Source organism: Lissotriton helveticus (genome assembly GCF_964261635.1).
Source record: "Lissotriton helveticus chromosome 1_1 unlocalized genomic scaffold, aLisHel1.1 SUPER_1_unloc_17, whole genome shotgun sequence".
Taxonomy (NCBI): Eukaryota; Metazoa; Chordata; class Amphibia; order Caudata; family Salamandridae; genus Lissotriton; species Lissotriton helveticus.
In genome coordinates, this window is record NW_027611656.1 from 2,790,809 (window position 1) to 2,809,709 (window position 18,901).

Sequence of the window (18,901 nt, forward strand, 5' to 3'; positions counted from 1 at the left end):
AACTTTAGTTTCTACAGGCCAAAAGGCCTTTGAAGCGTCGGTATTGTTCTTCGTTCAGTGCTGAGTTATATTGTCCGGTTCCCGGATACCTAAGCACGTGTGCTTTTGATGAACTTTTTAGGCCCGACCGAAGTTCTGACATCGGCGATGGAAACTGGGACCCCGTTCAAACGTTGTCCACTTTGTGACTCGAAGTACCCTTCATCAGACGTGCACCCGGTGTGCAGCGATTGTCTATCTCCAGACCACGACGAGGAGAGTTGCCGGGCCTGTGCGAAATTCAGGTCGGAAGGGGCGCTCGCTCTTCGACGTGAGGCGAGACCACCGGCGCGAGAGGCGCTAGAACCGGAGAATATCTTCGAGGCTGGGGACGACGAGGGCGTCCAAGAGGAGGAACCAGAACAACTCTCCGATCCGGCCTCCTATCAAGACTCTTACTACGGAGAGGTAGAAAATGTAGAAGACAATGAAGACGTCGAGGTAAGAGACGTCGTTATGGATATCGGAGTCGCGGAGGGCGACTCGAGTGATGAACAAGAACCTACCGACGTGTCGGGGGTCGAAAGTGACACTGTCTGGTCAAAGGCTCAGGTCGAAGCATCGCCGCAAGGACTTAGCCAAGATCTTTCTACTCATTCTACAGCCCCGCTATCTTGCCCGGCTAAGAATATATCAGAGCCATCGGTGGTTGCGCCTTCGAAAATGAAACTGAAACTGACTAAGGACAAATCGAAACTGAAACTGGTTCCTCCAGGATTCGTTTCTCAAAGCTTCGATCCTCCGGATTGTACTAAGGCTCAGAGTGTCATTGACCTTTCTAGGTCACATAAGGGTGCCAACCCGAAGATCGGCATGCCCAAGAGGGTGTCGAAAGCCGAAACAGACGGATCGTCGGCATCTAAGGCAGCCCTGAGGGGCGTGAACACTGAAGACGGACTCGAGTCGCAGCAGCCCCTCAGTCCGGAGGCATACAGGGATATGCTGGTGAAGCTTCTCGACGAGAAGGAGAAAATGGCCGCGTTGGAACGTGACGCATCAAGCCACCGCCATTTTGGGACACAAGGCGCCCCAACTAGATCGAAGTTGGAGACGGCCGCAAAGAAGGTCAAACAGACATCGGGGCACCCACCGATAGTATTTGGGTTGCCTCCGACCGCAAGACCCAAGATGTCTAAGCCAGTGCAGGGCCCCGACCCTGCGAAAACGATGTCCAGCTTTAAGGAACGGTACTGCACTCCTGAAAGCGCTAGTCTTACCCAACCCCCCTCCGAGGGGTCGAAGGGTTTGTACATTGACTCTGCAACCAGAAGACTCACCCTCGTGAAACGGAAGATCTTACCGGAAAAGGGGATGGAATCATATCGAATTCTCCTCAAAAAGAAACGAGGCTCTGCTGCCTCGCCAGTACTTTTCGAGCCTGTATGGCCTTACGAGCAGGCCTTTACGCATTCCCCCGCACTCACAGACGATGGTGGGGGTGATGGACAAAATGATGAACAATTTAATTACCCTGATGCATCTCAAGATGTGGGTGACGACCAAGGCACGTCGGACACACAGCAGTTCCAAGTGAAGACAGCACCCACGGAGGGTACTGCGGCCTTCAACGCCCTTATTGAAAGGGCGGCGTTGAATCACGATGTGGTCATGCATGCAGACCCGATTGAAGAGGACTTCTTGTTTGAAACTTTCGCTACATCGGAAAGATCAGTGAAGACACTACCGATGCTCAAGGGTGTCCTCAAGCATGCCACTGACATTTTCAAGGACACAACCAGAGCAAGGGTGGTGAACCCCCGTATTGAGAGGAAATACAGGCCTGCCCCTGTGGACCCTACGTCCATAAAGGGTCAACTGCCGTTGGACTCGCTGGTGGTGTCCAATGCCCGGAAGAGGGCGAACTCGCAGACGAGTGGTGATGCTCCTCCCCCCGACAAAGAGTCTAAAGTGCTAGAGGCTTCTGGGAAGCGGGTTGCTGCGCAGGCGGCTACCATTTGGAGGATAGCTAATACACAGGCCCTACTGGCCAGATATGACAGGGCACACTATGACACTCTAGAGCAACTATTACAACACTTGCCTGACGAGTATAAGGATGGGGCGGACATGTTGATTCAGGAAGGGAAACTGATTTCAAATGCGTCCATCAAGTGTGCGCTAGATGCAGCAGACACTGCAGCCAGGGCTATCAACACTAGCGTAATGTTGAGGAGACAGGCGTGGTTGAGGATTTCAGGTTTTAAGCCAGAAATACAAACAAGTCTACTGAATCACCCCATAAACCCAGATTCCCTATTTGGGCCTGACGTTGATACCATCCTTGAAAAAATAAAGAAAGATAATGAGACGGCTAAGTCTATGGGAGCTTTACAGTCTCAGCAGTTCAGGGGTGGTTCCTTTCGTCGCTCAAATAACAGAGGAACCTCGAGGGGGCAAACGTCTCAGCAGACACAGTTCAATAAAGGCGCTACACAGAACACCTTCAATAAGAACAAGAGGGGTGGATACCGTGGTAACAGCACCAAGGGCAGAGGACGCGGTAACAATAACGCCAGGTCCTCCGCAAATAACAAACAGTGACGTCTTGTCACTGCCCCCGGACCACATAACACCGGTCGGGGGGCGACTTCAACAGTTCCTGCCAGTCTGGGAAGGCATTACCACAGACAGGTGGGTGAGAAAACTTATCCAGTTCGGGTATTGTTTAGAACTGACATCCACTCCACCCGACATACCACCAAGACACCATCCTATGTCCGCAGAGCACATACTCTTATTACAGCAGGAGGTGCAAAAGGGGGCCATAGAGCTGGTGCCTTTAGAGGAGCACGGAACAGGGGTGTACTCTCTCTATTTCTTAGTCCCGAAGAAGGACGAGTCTCTCAGACCCATTTTAGACCTGAGACCCCTGAACCTGTACATCCTCTCAGGGCATTTTCATATGCTGACTCTGCAGCAGGTTCTGCCCCTGCTCAGTCAAGGGGATTTTCTGGCAACCTTGGATCTGAAGGATGCATATTTCCATATACCTATACATCAGGCACACAGGAAATACCTCAGGTTCACTATACAGAACAAACACTACCAGTTCAAGGTACTGCCTTTCGGAGTGACCACTGCTCCGCGAGTGTTCACCAAGTGCTTGGCGACGGTGGCGGCACACCTTCATAGACAACATAATCATGTTTATCCCTATCTGGACGACTGGCTTGTTCAAGCAAAGTCGCCCGAACAGTGTGTCGACCACGTGTCACGTACAATTCATCTTCTGCACAGCTTGGGATTTTCTCTAAACTATCCCAAGTCGCATCTGCAGCCCGCTCAAGTGCAACAGTACTTGGGAGCGACACTGGACACTGACAGCGTCAGCCCAGCCAACTCAGGTGCGGATCAACAGCATGCAAATGCTGATTCGCAGATTCAGACCTCAGCACTCACTTCAAGCGCAAGTGTTTTTGCAGTTGATAGGCATGATGGCCTCCTGCATATTCATAGTCTCGCACGCGAGACTGCACATGCGTCCGCTCCAAGAGTGTCTAGCACGGCAGTGGAACCAGGCTCAAGGACATTTGAAAGACCTAGTGTTGGTGACCGGTCGTGCATACAACTCTCTGCATTGGTGGAACCCACACAACCTTTGCAAGGGACGACCATTCCAGGAGCCTGTACCACAAATAGTGCTCACGACGGACACATCCCTCCTGGGATGGGGGGCGCATCTCCTTCATTACACAGTGCAGGGACTATGGTCGGACCAACAGAAGAAGATGCATATCAACCTGTTGGAACTGATGGCGATCTTCATGGCGGTGAAGGCTTTCAAGATGCATCTGTGCTACAAGGTCGTGTTGATCCGGACGGACAACATGACGCAATGTATTACATTTAGAAGCAGGGAGGCACTCACTCTCCACAGTTGTCTCACCTGGCTCAGAGCATGTGGAAGTGGGCCATTCAGAGGAACATTTTCCTCATGGCGGAGAACCTCCCGGGACAGGACAGCCAGATGACGGATCTGCTCAGCAGGCACAGCCATCAGGTGCACGAGTGGGATTTTCATCCCTCGGTACTGCAGCCGTTCTTCCAGCAGAGTGGGGAAAACCAGAGATAGACCTGTTCGCCACAAACGAGAACGCAAAATGCCCAAGCTTCGCCGCCAGGTTCCCACACCCACGGTCTCAGGGCAATGCGATATGGATTAACTGGTCAGGCAGATTTGCGTACACTTTTCCGCCAGCCCCTCTCATACCTCTGGTGGCGCAGAAACTGAGACAACACTCGATGACCCTCATCCTGGTTGCTCCAACGTGGGTGAGGCAAGCATGGTACACCACGTTCCTAGAACTTTCCGTGGTGCCTCATCAAAGACTGCGTCTTACACCCAGTCTTCTCACCCAGAGCCATGGCGAGGTTCAGCACCCAGATCCGCAACAGTTAAACCTTGCAATATGGCTCCTGAAGTCATAGAATTTGGGTATCTAAATCTGCCCCCTGATTGTATGGACATCATTAAGGAGGCGAGGAGGCCTACGACTCGAGCATGCTATGCCGCCAAATGGAAACGTTTTGTCATTTATTGTTCCAACCATGACATTAACCCGCTAGATGCATCCAGGCAGAACATCATTTGTTACCTGTTACACTTGTACAGATGCAATCTGGCGTACAGTTCCATCCGTATACATTTGGTGGCAATAGCGGCTTACTTGCAGAACAGACAACACCTGTCACTGTTCAGAGTTCCTGCCATAAAGGCTTTCATGGAAGGACTCAAAAGAGTCATTCCTCCCAGAAGACCACCTTCTCCAGTATGGAACCTTAACTTAGTTCTGACCAGACTAATGGGACCTCCTTTCGAGCCCCTCCACTCTTGTGAGATTCAGTTCTTAACGTGGAAGGTGGCTTTTTTAATAGCGATTACGTCACTAAGACGGGTTAGCGAGCTGCAAGCCCTAACTGTTCAGGAACCTTTTATTCAAGTGCATGCTAATAGGGTAGTTCTACGCACCAACCCTAAATTCATGCCCAAGGTAGTCTCTCAGTTCCATATCAATCAGACCATAGAGCTACCGGTTTTCTTCCCTAATCCAGACTCAGTTGCAGAAAGATCACTGCACACGCTAGACGTGAAAAGAGCTCTCCTGTATTACATAGACAGGACAAAGGATTTTAGGAAGACTAAACAACTCTTTGTAGCTTTCTCACCACAGCACAAAGGCAAACCCATTTCCAAGGCAGGAATAGCCAGATGGATTGTGAAGTGTATTCAGATTTGTTATCAGAAGCTAAACGCACACTGACAGTCCTCCCGAGAGCGCATTCAACACGCAAGCTAGGGGCATCCATGGCTTTCCTGGGGAACATTCCATTAGAGGACATATGCAGAGCAGCCACATGGAATAACATACATACATTTACAAAACACTACTGTGTAGATGTGCATTCCAAGCAGCAAGCTTCTGTAGGACAGGCTGTTCTGAAGTCTCTTTTTCAGGCTGCTGCAGCTGGCTCGGGCAACCACCGCTAGGGGAGAAACTGCTATCCATTCTATGCACAAGATATGAATTTAGCGGCCCACATGCCTCGAACGGAATATGCTACTTACCAGTATGCATCTGTTCTTGGCATGTAGGGCCGCTAACATTCATATCGCCCTCCCATCCTCCCCGGTGCCTGTCGCAGCTGTAGCAGTCAGAATTATTTGCAAGCATGGTCATCAATTATGATATTTAAAACTCCATCCCTGCCACAATGGCGAAAAACAATCTGAGGATGGAGAGGATGCCTATGCGCACTGTAGTCCAGGGGAGGAGCCACCTATCTCGTGATACTCAAAAGACTCTTCCAGGACAACAAGGTGCAATCATCCGGACCCAACACCAGGCGGCGATCTATGCACAAGATATGAATGTTAGCGGCCCTACATGCCAAGAACAGATGCATACTGGTAAGTAGCATATTCCATTACCAGTTTGACGCAATTGATTGGGGAGTTGCCACAAGGAACAGATTCTTCTGCCTATTAAACCGCATGCCATTCATTATTTCACAATGTTTTGGGGCTTTTATTTACCACTTGATTTAAGCAGGTGGTAGATATATGCATGTGGTTGGTTGGGGGGCGATGGGTGAAGCAGGGGAGGGAAGGGTAAAGAAATGTCTAACAAAGGGAAGAATTGTGTGTTTCCCCCAGTTAGTAAAAAAACAGCATACGTCTTGGCTGCTTCTGCTGCACCCACAGTCTTGTGGGTCTTTTCAGTCTAATTTTCCTGTCTGGACAAAAATGGTGTCCTGTTTTTCTGCACCCGTTACATCCAGGTGCAGCAAAACCTAACAAAGGATAATCAGGTGGAATAAAATGACCACATGAAAGTACGCCTTAATTTCATTGCCCTCAATTCATACTCTGGACCATAGTTGAGGGATATGTCTAGGCATAATCCTCGCAATACACAATAGATTTGTGTGCGGCAGAGGCCAAACTCAAAAGTCAGGATACTAGATACAAGTAGGTGGTAACTCAGGGCAGGGGAAAAATGCCTGTTGTCCATGGAGGGGAAATTCCCGTCCCAGAAATCCAGATTAAAAATTAATTAATAGTATCCTTTTTAGGTCTCGCTATTCGATGCACACGCATCGAGCTTGCGAGGATATAGGGCCTTAACCAGAGTTTAACCAAAAAGCTGATTTGATACAGTGCACGTGGCTTTCAGGCGTGGCCTAAAGCACGTGCACAGCATCAAATCGGCTTTTTGTGTAAACATCTGTTACTTAGCTCCGCCAGCAGCTCTTCCCGCTCCGCCCCTTGCTCTCCGCCCCCTGCCTCCCCAGCCGCCAGCACCTCCCCTCATCCGTTCCCCAGCAGCATCTGTTCCCCAGCCTGCCGAGAGCAGCTCTTCCCGCTCCGCCCTCTCCCCACTCTCTCTCCCCTCACGACGCTCCTCCCGCTCCGCTCCGCCCCCTCCCCACTCTCTCTCCCAGCACACCTCCCCCTCTAGCATACAGCACGGTATTCAGGCATCAGCTGGACATGTGGAAAATTTCCTAGATTCTTATAGTGCAACTTGTAGAGATTGCATAAACTGCTCGACACTATTTTGTTCTGTGATGTTGAGATCACTCACACTGACACATAGACCTTGGTCTACTCTTAGTCAATCAGCCTATAATCCACTTTACAGCAACACATCGCCCATAACAAGGATGCTCCGCCAGCAGCTCTTCCCCTCCCCACTCTCTCTCCCAGCACACCTCCCCCCGCTCCGCCCCTTGCTCTCCGCCCCCTGCCTCCCCAGCCGCCAGCACTCCACACTGACACAGCCTGCCGAGAGCAGCTCTTCACGCTCCGCCCTCTCCCCACTCTCTCTCCCCTCACAACGCTCTTCCCGCTCCGCCCCCTCCCCACTCTCTCTACCAGCACACCTCCCCCTCCAGCATACAGCACAGAATTCAGGCATCAGCAGGACATGCGGAAAATTTCCCAGATTCTTATAGCGCAACTTGTAGAGATTGCATAAACTGCTCGGTAAATAGAGAAAGTTACACACTATTTTGTTCTGTGATGTTGAGATCACTCACACTGACACATAGACCTTGGTCTACTCTTAGTCGATCAGTTTATAATCCACTTTACAGCAACACATTGCCCATAACAAGGTTGCTCCGCCAGCAGCTCTTCCCGCTCCGCCCCTTGCTCTCCGCCACCTGCCTCCCCAGCCGCCAGCAACTCCCCTCATCCGTTCCCCAGCAGCATCTGTTGCCCAGCCTGCCGAGAGCAGCTCTTCCCGCTCCACCCTCTCCCCACTCTCTCTCCCCGCCCACTCCCTTTCCCTCACTTCCCTCTCACTCTCTCCTCACTCCTCTCTCCTCCCTCACCCTCTCCCTCCCTCTCTCCTCTCTCCTCTCCCCCTCTCTCTCCTCTCTCCCTCTCTTTACCTTCCCTCTGCTCTAATTTTTCTCCCTCTCCCCATCTCCCCCTCTGCCTGCTCTCCTCTCTCCCTCCCTCCCCCCTCTGTCCTTTGCTCTCGTCCTCCCCCTCTCTTCTAAACCCTCCCTCTTTCCCTCTACCCTCTCTCCCTTTCCCTCTCTCCCTTTCCCTCTCTCCCTTTACCTCACTTCCCTCTCCCTCTCTCCCTTTCCCTCTTTTACCTCTCCTCTCTCCCCATCTCTCTCTCTCTCTCTCCTCTCTCCCCCCTCTCTCTCCCCTCCGTCCTTCGCTCTCGACCCCCCCCTCTATTTGCTAAAATAATCACAAATCTAAAAACAAAATTAATACTTTTATTTAGAAGGGAAAAAAACGTAACAAAAAAAAAAACCTTTTCCACACCAAAAACTCTAAACTATCCTATGGCGAGACCTATTGCATTTCCAATGCTTGTTTAAATATGTGTTTGGTGCCACTGCATATGTCTTTAATTTCTGCCTTTGGGATTCAATGTTACAAGACTATAGGGTGCATATATCCTTAGGTGGCTTAATAAAATGTTGAAAATTCTATAAATCCTCACTCCTACATCCAAGTACTCTCAGGCTACCATTCTACACTCTGCTCTGTCTGAAAAACAGCTCAACATTGTCAAAATTCTGCAACTCTGCATTGACTTGGCTTGTAAATTATATTTTTGGAAATTTTCTTGTATTAACTATTTAATTTTAATACTATAGGTGATTGAAATTACTGACGAAGAAAGCAAGATTTAGCACCAGGCAACTGAAGTCAGTGCCATAGGAAGGATTATTTTGAAAAACTGAAGGACATCCAGCCTTCTACGTTTAAACAATTTCCAAAATCTCGGTGTGGCGAGGAAGTGGGAGCTGAGGAAAGTACTATACTGTAAGTGAAGTCTCTAATTTAGTATTTCATTAACCCAGAGCAAAGCCCTATCTGTGCACAGAATAACGTTCATCTAAAACATCATGTAATTCCAGAGAGGAAGCACACACTGCATAAAAGAAAGTTATAACAAAAGGTATCTTCTGCATACCATCAAGGAAAAAAGACGCTGAGAGAAGACTCCGAAGCTGACACGTTAACAACCGAAAGATTGGAAAATCACCTTTGTTCAACAACCGTTTTTAACCAGTTACACAAGTTTGAGACTATCTGACTCTGGGTAGAAAACCACGACCCACTCTGCTAACTCTTGCGAAAACCTTAAAAATTCACCACTTTATTGTGTTCATAACCATCTCAGATTGTTTATTTTTTATTGTGTACTGTTCTGTAATTCTATGTAAATCGCCTCAACAGTATCTGCTGTGAATGAGTGATATGTAAAACTGTTGAATATAAAAATGGATTAAATGAGCACAGTTGCGCTATAGGTAATGTAAATAAATCCTCGTCTTCAGAACTACAAACCTTAACCTTACACCAAACATAGAAAGGGTAAAAGGAACTGATGTTCTGAGACTCGTGCACGTTCTAACGCCCTCAGTTACTGCCATTACGTCAGTGCAAAAAGGTACTTATCAGCTTAATTAATAAATATCAGACTAACACCTTATCACTGCATTGCTAAGAACCTATACAAATAGATTTGAGAAAATCTTCAGTCACAAAATAAGTTGCTGCCGGATAGGCTATAACCTAAAGACTATTATCTGCTAGAAATATTTCGACAGGTGTTACAGGGCTGCTTCCAGACATAGTTTGCTCAATTCAAGTGTTAAAAAGATTACACACAATTTCTTTTAGAGATAAATGCTGAACATTATCTAAACAAGCCTAACTCTAAAATCGGGTTCACTCTTACTGTGGCATATAAGCAAGAGAAAACTAAACGTAGAGATATTAACTCTAGGAATACACCTTAAAAAAACACGGACTGTGAGAACAAATTCAGTGTTCAAAACCGCCTCAATCAAGGCAAAATAACCTAAGTCGGGGGAAAAAGTTACATATGCCAAAAAAGATACATCCATAAATCTTATCTCACAGAATTTGACACAATGCACACTGGGGGAAACCACTCTCAGTGCAAAGTATGCCAAAAAAGTTTCAGGCGTAAATCTTATCTCACTGTGCATATGAGAATCCACACTGGAGAAAAACCTTATCAGTGCTCTGACTGCCAGAAAAGGTTTAGTGTCAAAGCGAGTCTATATCTACATGCATTAACCCACTCTGGGGAAAAACCTTACCAGTGCGCTGAATGCCCGAAAAGTTTCGCCCGTAAATCGAAACTCACTGAACATATGAGAATCCACTCTGGAGAAAAACCTTATCAGTGCGCTGAATGCCAGAAATGTTTCAGTGACAGAAGAGGACTTACTATACATACAAGGACCCACACTGGGGAAAAACCTTACCAGTGCTCTGAATGCCAGAAATGTTTCAGTGACAAAAGAAGACTTACTGAACATACAAGGACCCACACTGGGGAAAAACCTTACCAGTGCTCTGAATGCCAGGAAAGGTTTTGTAACAAACAAAGCCTTTCTCAACATGCAATAACCCATTCTGTGGAACAACCTTATCAGTGCTCTGAATGCCCGAAAGTTTTCAGTGTAAAACGTATTCTCACACAGCATACAAAGATCCACACTGGGGCAAAACGTTATCAGTGCTCTGAATGCCACAAATGTTTCAGTGAAAAAAAGAGTCTCACTCGGCATACAAGAACCCACACTGGGGAAAAACCTTATCAGTGCTCTGAATGCCAGAAATGTTTCAATGACAAAAACAGTCTCACTCATCATATAAGAACCCACACTGGGGAGAAACCTTATCAGTGCTCTGAATGCCAGGAAAGGTTTTGTAACAAACGATGTCTTTCTCAACATGCAATAACCCATTCTGTGGAACAACCTTATCAATGCTCTGAATGCCAGAAATGTTTCAGTGTAAAAAGTAGACTCACACGGCACATACGAATCCACACTGGGGAAAAACCTTATCAGTGCTCTGAATGCCAGAAATGTTTCAGTGTAAAAAGTAGACTCACACGGCACATAAGAATCCACACTGGGGAAAAACCTTATCAGTGCTCTGAATGCCAGAAATGTTTCAGTTTAAAAAGTAGACTCACACAGCATACAAAGATCCACACTGGGGAAAAACCTTATCAGTGCTCTGAATGCCAGAAATGTTTCACTGACAAAAGAACTCTTTCTCAACATACAACAACCCACACTGGGGAAAAACCTTATCCATGCTCTGAATGTCAGAAATGTTTTAGAGACAAACTCAGTCTCACTCAGCATATAAGAACCCACACTGGGGAAAAACCTTATCAGTGCTCTAAATGCCCAAAAGATTTCAAACTTAAATCACTTCTAACTGCACATGTGAGAGTCCACACTGGCGAAAAACCTTATCAGTGCTCTGAATGCCCAAAAGATTTCACACTTAAATCACTTCTAACTGGGCATGTGAGATTCCACACTGGGGAAAAACCTTATCAGTGCACTGAATGTGACAAATGTTTCAGGGTAAAAAGCAATCTCACTCTGCATATAAGAACCCACACTGGGGAAAAACCTTATCAGTGCTCTAAATGCCAAAAATGTTTCGGGCAAAAAAACAGTCTCATTAATCATATAAGAACCCACACTGGGGAAAACCATATCAGTGCTCTGAATGCCAAAAATATTTCTGCCAAAAAAACTGTCTCATTAATCATATAAGAACCCACACTGGGGAAAAACCATATAGGTGCCCGAATGCCAGATATGTTTCAGTAAAAAAGGCAGTCTCACTTACCATATAAGAACCCACACTGGGGAAATACCTTATCAGTGCTCCAAATGCCAAAAATGTTTCAGCCTTAAATGTAATCTCACTAAACATATGAGAATCCATACTGGAGAAGAAAATTATCAGTGCTCTAATTGTCAGAAAAGATTCAGAGGTAGAGATAATTTCAAGCGCCATAAGAAAACACACCATCAAAATATTTTAGTGCCAGAAAAGCATCAGTTTTAAACACAATCTCCCTCTACATGAGCAGACGCACACAGGGGAAAAACTTTACCAATGCTGTGAATGCCAGAAATTCCTATCTGATAGGCACAGCCTCACTAATCATAAGCGATTCTCCATACTGATGAAAAACTTTATGAGTGTTCTGAATGCCAGAAGAGCTGCAGAGAAAAACGCTATCTCACCATGAGAAACTCCACACTGGAGAAAATCCTTACGCCAAAAAAGCTAGTATCTGAAAGACAGAATCTGAAAGAAACACGTTAGTGTTAGATTCCTTACCTAAGAATTACCCCCAGGCGTCAGACTGGATACGGAAAGTTTTTCGTCAGCAGTACCCCTGCACGTCGGTAGGCGTCGTCTGCGGCTCCGTCGTCGGTGTCGTGATCGCCGGAATGATGTCGCTGGAGTACTTAGACGCCGCCCTCGTGCTCTTCTTTTTTCCGCGCCAGATAGCGCAGATCCGGGAAGAGCACGTAACTTTAGTCATTTTTTTACTAACTTTTTGGACATTTTTGTCTATCTTTGTCGAGTCGACTCGACTCCTGGTGCCAGTAGGGATGCCCGGTTTCAAGCTGTGTGACGCCTATCACCGACTGATGTCTGTTACCGACCCCCTCCGCCGGTGTTCCTACTGTTTGGGGGCGACCACGATGACAAGTCGTGCTCCGACTGCCGGGCCTTGACGTCGAAGGCTAGGCGGGAGCGTTCCCGTAAGCTCCTTGAGCTCCGGCAGTCGACTCTGTGCCGCTTGAGGTCCCAGTCGGGGAGGAAGTCGAGGAACTGGTCGCGGAGCCGCAGGCATCACCGATCATCCGGATCCAAGTCCTCGCACTCGGGTAAGCCGAGGCATGTCAAAAAGAAGCAGTGAGGACTCCCCTCGCCACTCACGCGGCTCAGGAGTCGCATCCTGTCCCACACTCTCTGGTCCCTGGACTGAATGCGACTCTGGGCGATATTAGAGACTTCCTCGTGGCCAAGAGGACTCTCTTCCCGCCGTCGACACCTGCCGGCGTGGCTTCGGGCCCGCGGGTCCGACTGGGAGTCCTAACTTGCTGGCGGCTTCGGCCCCGGTGCCGTCAGCAACTTCGGTCTCGGCGTGCAGGACCCCGTGGGATCCAGGCCTAGATCCCGGTCGACGCCAGTTGACCTTATGACTCCTCCGCTGGTGCTGACCCCGGCGCCATCCTCGGACAACACTGTCTCTGGTTTTAGCCCCAGTCCCGGTTCGGCGTCGGAGCAGTGCCGTCCCCGATGTCGATGGGTGAGCCCTTCACCTATGACCCGGCTCTGTCATTTATGCAAGTGTGGCTCACTGGTTAGAGGAGGCAGACCCTGAAGCAGAGGTCAGACCCGGGACCAGGGTTCAATTCCCGACGCGGCAGGGTCTTGAGCCCAAATGTCCACGGACTCGACAATTCTCGCTTCGGTGCCTACTCGAATCACGGGTTCACACTCTGCAACTCTGGGCAATAGCTTGCTTAATCTCCACTACGGCCTCCCAGCGGCGGGATGCCTGGCTTTCACCTTGGGGATGCCCAGTAGGGATTATCTCACAGGGAAAAGCCAGGACGGGTTCCCAAAGCAAGCGCCTTGAGACCTATCGGTGATAAGGCGCTATATAAGAACCTTTGACATTTGACATGCCTGTTAATCAGGACACGGATCAAGGGGAGGACTGGGAGGGGTCTGAGGACCCTCTGGCACAGCAGTGCCAGTTAAGTCAGGACTGGGATGATGAGCTGGGGGATGCCAGTGGTCTAGACACTTCGCCTGACACTGGTTTTCTCTCTCCTCCCTCCGTGACTACGGAGGAGGGGGCTACTTATGCTGTGGTGTTGCGCAGGGCAGCCAAAGCCCTAGCCCTTGAGCTCCCTGCAGCAGCGTGAGGACTAACTTCCTCACCGAGGTGCTTCAACCGCCAGTCGTATATATATGGGGGGGTTTACCCAAAAATAGTCACTGGGACCTGGGTTGAATGAGTACTGAGAGAAAGGGGTCCCAGTGTGGAAGCAACAATGATTTTACCATTTCACACAAAAAAAAATTCAAAAACAACAAATGAATCCACATTGTTTTAATTCACAATGAGGATGGGTATAACGAATATACAAAGTATCGTAGGTTGTACAGTGCCCAAGGGGGGAAGGAGGAAGTGATTGAGTGAGGATGGTGTGGTACGGGAGTTGTGACAGTAAAATCAACCTGAGTAACAAAATTACATTTGTATGTTAATTCAAATACAAAAATAGGACCAATGGTTCAATGCAGCAGTATATACATGTCATACTCCAGAAGTGCAATTAATGTCAAATTAGGTATGGAGTTGACAAATATCGGGACAGTTGTCGACGTTTCGGCCCTCAATGTAACGCAGGGATTAGTGCAGCCCTTGCAGCAGGGTCTTCATCAGGACATGGAACTGGGCGGGCAACCTAATGAATATATATAAGTTCTATTAATAGTTCAGGCCCCAGTCCCTTTCTTTAATTATCAAAACTACGGCTACCAGCAACATCAATATAACCCTTTTTTAGGACAACGCCAAGCACCATGGCGTCCATCCCGTGGCAGAGGCAACAACCGGCGAGGTGGCCAGCAACGCGGCCAACAGAATACGAACAATTGGGACGGAGGACGAGGCCAGGCCCCGAAGCAAGTGCACTTTCAACCGGAACAGCATGGGGAGAGGGTAACCCGCAACAAAACCTACCGATGGTAGACACTCCTGAGATCCTGAGCCCCGTTATCAACATATCTCAACACAACTTGAACGAGGATGAAATCAAAGTTCTAAACAAAGGGTTATCATATGTACCGACCCACAGACCTGATAACTTTACAATACGAACTGAACTCTTCAAGTTCTTTCGAAAAATACGGCTGAAACATTTTTTTCGCAATTCTGATGCACGGTCCAACCCTTCATTGACAGGATTACGAACACCATCTACCTTTGTACCGCACGCCAGTGCCATGTCACACAAAATACTGGCCTATGAGACCGTTGTTTGGAGAGATGTACAACAAATTCTGGATACAAAATCATTCACAAAGTACAACATCAGTAAAACTGAAAAGTTGGCCTGCAATCACTCGCCCGCAACAACGATGTGGTGATTAAGCCAGCGGATAAAGGCGGCGCAATTGTGATCCAAGACATGTCCGACTACGAGTCCGAGATCTTGCGCCAATTAAACGATGGGACCAGTTACCAACTACTAAGATCGGATCCATCAAAAGCCACCGCCATCGAAATTCAGCAGCTGACGCAAGCTGGCCTGGACCAGGGTTTTCTGTCCGAACACAAATTTTTATATCTTAATCATTAACATCCACGACTGGCAACCATTTATACTATACCCAAAATACACAAAAGCATGGACCACCCCCCGGGACGCCCCATAGTCTCTGGCTGTGGGTCCATACTGGAACCACTTGGGAAGTATATCGATTTCTTCATTAAACCTCTCGCAGAGTCTACTCAATCATACCTGCGTGACACCATGCACACTATAAACATTGTCGAGAATCGATCCTTCGACCCACAGTGTCAAGTACTAGCTACATGCGATGTGGTATCGCTCTACACCTGCATCCCTCAACAGGAAGCTTTAGCTGTGATAACCAGGTGTCTAAACCAACGACCTGCTCCAGTGCAAGTTCCAACAGAGTTCATTGTAGCTCTTCTGACGATTGCAATGACAAAAAACCTTTTTATATTTAAAAATCAATTCTATCTTCAGATCTCTGGCGTAGCGATGGGGGCTCCCTTCGCCCCAGACGTGGCAATTCTATACATGGCGGCATTTGAAGATGATACTGTACTAAACAACTCCAATCCATTCAGAGACCAACTCAGTCTCTGGATGCGATATATTGACGACATACTGTTAATCTGGAGTGGCGACACTGAGGTATTATCATCGTTCTTCATATGGTTGAATCAACAATCACCCCATCTCAAATTCACAAGCCAATCGGACAACAAAACTATAAATTTTCTGGACATTACCATCTACGAGGAGTCTGGAACCTTATTCACTACACTCTATCGCAAACCTGCTGAGAGGAATTCACTGTTACAATATACCAGCCATCATCCTCGCGCACTCCGTGACAACTTGCCATTCGGACAGTTCCTCCATATCCGGAGGAACTGATCCAACAAAGATCACTATTTCAAGGAATCTGAGGACCTTGCGAACCGTCTTCAAGAACGGGGCTATCCTAGACGGCTAGTCAAGAAGTCAAGGAAACGTGCCTGGTTTTATCTAAGAGATGAACTACTCACTCCAAAAGACAGGACAGAGGAACAAAATAACAGGATTGTGTGTGTGACAACGTTTTCGACTAAAAGCAATCAAATCAAACGCATTGTAAACCAACATTGGCAATTGATATCCGACGATGTCAATCAAATGGCTACACCATTACATGCTTTCAAAAAAGCGAAAAGTGTGAAGGATTATGTAGTGCGGTCCTTTCTACCAAGTCCTGATGACCCCACCATTACCTCATTATGGAATCTTCCACCAGTTGTTGGCCACTTCAGGTGTGGCCACTGCAAGGCCTGTGACACCACCATACCAACAAAGGAATTCGTACATCTCCAACACAGAATCAAACTCAAATTCCACAGCAATTGCAATACATCTAACATCATCTATGCGATAGTATGTCCATGCAAATTGATTTATATTGGCCAAACCCAACAAAAGGCTAAAGTAAGAATTCTCCAACATATGAGCAGGATCAGATGTGAGGTCCAGGGCGCCCCACTTGTAGACCATTTCAAACTCGCGGCACACCCCCCAGATAGTCTCCGGTGGGTGGTACTAGAAAAGGCAGTTTTGGGACCACGAGGTGGTAACATTGCTAGTATTCTAAATGTACGCGAAGTAAAGTGAATGCTTCTTTTTAATTCTATCCTAATGGACTCAACGAACAGGATAGCTCTTTTTCCCAGTTAGCAATATTACCCTAATATGTTCCTATGTAACTGACTACCCTGGGGTGGTAGCATAATCCTGAACTGATCGGACTCAGAACTGGCCTATACCCTCATGTGAGAGGTACGCCAAAAATAGCTAAAATCGGTTAGAATTAGTTAGATCCTTAAAGATGCTCCTCTTTGATTGGTTGTTACACACTGCAATGGCTTCACCAATGTGTCTGGGGAATTCTATATCTAATCCTTTTTGCAATTATTGCCTGTGGTTTTTCTATGTCTGATTAATCATCATTTCATCATGTCAATGACCTTTTCGACTATTATAGAGCACTTCCAACGAACTCCATTAATTGCCGCTAAAGTATTATAATCGTACTAAACGCGCAGTCTTTTTTCAATGTCTATTCATGACCCATAGTCACGTGACACCGTTCCCTAGGTTACTAACCTAACCAGGAAGCTCGTCTTGCGATTGCAGACGCAGACACGAGCGGGAGTACATGCCCGATTAAGTCGGCGTTCGGTGAGTTCCATCCGCCCTGCCACTCCAGCTTTTGAGATCGTGATCTCCGATGAGATCCTCCATTCACGATCATTTTTTAACTTATTGCCTCACAGATACCACGGAGTGATCCCCTTCAGACCACCTCTGGACTTATTGCCGAGCTACCGCATTAGGTAAGCGCCCTTTTCTCCACACGTCTCTGGTGTGTCGAGTCACTCCCACGGGACGGTGCTCGGTGAGCCTCATCCGCCCTGCCACTGCAGTCTTTGAGATCGTGATCCCCGATGAGATCCTCTATTCACGATTATTTTTTAACTTATTGCTTCACAGATACTACGCAGTGATCCCCTTAAGACCACCTCTGGACTTTTTGCCGAGCTACCGCATTACGTAGGTAAGCGCATGTTTCTCCACACGTCTCTGGTGCCGAGTCACTCCAACAGGACGTTGCTCTGTAAAGTCTAACTCAATTTCTTGTTCCAGATACGGCCAAATCCACCGCCCGCGGGCCGGTCTCGACCTCCACCGCTGAGTACACAACGCTTGTGTATATGATGACCGGTAATCCATTTTGAGCCTCTGAAAAGAATAACAGTATGTTTATTCTGCTGCTCTCAGAACCTTCGGTTCCCACAATTCTAATTTAATTTGTCTCCCACCCTTAGTAATGAATATGACCCACGGCGACGAAAGCCCCTCACAGGAAGAGCAATATCATAACGGTATGCTCTTTGTTGATGTGTGCTTTTTGTTACAACTCACAATTAAGTTGTGTCCCACGATTATTTTGAACTATTAATAGAACTTATATATATTCATTAGGTTGCCCGCCCAGTTCCATGTCCTGATGAAGACCCTGCTGCAAGGGCTGCACTAATCCCTGCGTTACATTGAGGGTCGAAACGTCGACAACTGTCCCGATATTTGTCAACTCCATACCTAATTTGACATTATTTGCACTTCTGGAGTATGACATGTATATACTGCTGCATTGAACCATTGGTCCTATTTTTGTATTTGAATTAACTTACAAATGTAATTTTGTTACTCAGGTTGATTTTACTGTCACAACTCCCGTACCACACCATCCTCACTCAATCACTTCCTCCTTCCCCCCTTGGGCACTGTACAACCTACGATACTTTGTATATTCGTTATACCCATCCTCATTGTGAATTAAAACAATGTGGATTCATTTGTTGTTTTTGAATTTTTTTTGTGTGAAATGGTAAAATCATTGTTGCTTCCACACTGGGACCGCTTTCTCTCAGTACTCAACCGCCAGTCAGCTCTACGAAGCCGCTGCTGCCGTTTAATGAGGCCCTCACTGACTTTCTGATGGGCACTTGGTCCAAGCCCTCCCCAGTTCTCCCTGTGGATCAGTACGTGGACCGACGCCAACGCCCGGCTCCGGGCGACCCCTGCTTTCTGTCCACCCACTCCACCCCCAAGAGTCTGGTTATCCAGGCCTCCACGTCCCAGACCGCATTCCCGACCGCTCTGCCATATCAGGAATCCA

At 47.5% G+C, this 18,901-nt stretch overlaps 1 long non-coding RNA gene and 1 pseudogene across 1 annotated transcript in view; both read left to right on the plus strand.

Moving 5' to 3' along the window:
• LOC144805648 (uncharacterized) overlaps positions 1-9,190 on the plus strand; it is a 28,777-nt gene extending 19,587 nt beyond the window's left edge. Inside the window, exons 2-3 of the long non-coding RNA XR_013605563.1 lie at positions 8,665-8,833; positions 8,929-9,190. This is a non-coding gene — a long non-coding RNA (uncharacterized LOC144805648). The remainder of the gene's footprint in view (positions 1-8,664; positions 8,834-8,928) is intronic.
• Positions 9,191-10,197: 1,007 nt separating this feature from the next.
• LOC144805638 (uncharacterized) lies at positions 10,198-11,711 on the plus strand (annotated as a pseudogene).
• The last annotated feature ends 7,190 nt before the right edge of the window (positions 11,712-18,901 follow it).